The following is a 949-nucleotide window of genomic DNA, read 5'->3' as shown; positions in this document are numbered from 1 at the left end:
CCATTGCGGCTTACGACGGGGCGTTGAACTGCTGGGCTGCGGAGGAGAGGAGGTAGGATCCCAGGCTACTGTGTCCTGAAGAGCAGCTTTTAACGAGGCGATCTGTAGAGACTGCTCGTGAGCCACGTCCAGGGTGTTTGTCAGCAGCTCAGATTGGGACTTGAGTTCCGCTGACAGCCTTCGGATGTCTTCCTTGAAGTTGGCAATGATCCTGTTTTTCTTAACAAGTTGCTGGTTTTCAGCGGGAGGGCTGGATGTAGCCATTAGCTTAGCAAACCAAGCTAAGTTGCTACAGGTTGCTTCACAAGTCGGCTCCACTCAGGCTTGCACTGTGCCTCAGCCCTGCTCACACAGTACTAAAGTTGTGAAAAAGTGGTGAAAATATGGCAGTAGTCCTCTGTATCTCTCACAAATTAAGGTCCCAATGCTTTATAAGTATCCAGGATCTACTTTCGGTAGCTTTTAGCAGGAAAAAAGAAGAATGAAAGCAAAAGAATGTAAGCAAAGCGGAGCGCAAGAAGCAGAGCGTCTGCGCTGTAAGAAAGCCGGAAGCAGGAAGCACATGACATTACTCTTCCAGTTGATTTTTAAGAAAACTACATATTTTCTTGAAAATGCCCAACATTCAAGTGTGGATTTAAAAAAAAAAAAACACTGAAAAATAGTTTTGGGGCTGAAAATAATTTCTCACCTTCCTTTTAATATCACTGTTTAAACCCTTTTGGGCCCTAGGCCTTTTTGGGGTATTTTTACTGCCTTTACTTTTAAACTCATATCACAGTCATTATAAAGGCTACATACACATGCTATGTCTTGTTTTTTTCAGGACAATCTGGGCTAACCAGATTTGCCATCATTCCATGCCCTTCTATGTGCCTGTATTTTATAGTAATTTTTATATCAATGAAAGAAAAAAAATCTGTGTTACTAAATTCTTACATTTTTACAT

General features: G+C 41.9%; 1 protein-coding gene across 1 annotated transcript in view; it reads right to left on the bottom strand.

Annotated features, from left to right (window-relative positions):
• Nucleotides 1–949, bottom strand: part of LOC126395310 (uncharacterized) — a 196,311-nt gene that overhangs the window by 187,791 nt on the left and 7,571 nt on the right. The window lies entirely within an intron of this gene.

The sequence above is a fragment of the Epinephelus moara genome, chromosome 9 (assembly GCF_006386435.1).
Source record: "Epinephelus moara isolate mb chromosome 9, YSFRI_EMoa_1.0, whole genome shotgun sequence".
In the NCBI taxonomy this organism is placed as follows: domain Eukaryota; kingdom Metazoa; phylum Chordata; class Actinopteri; order Perciformes; family Serranidae; genus Epinephelus; species Epinephelus moara.
The sequence above is the reverse complement of the archived record's forward strand: the minus strand, read 5'-3'. Positions and strand labels throughout refer to the sequence as shown.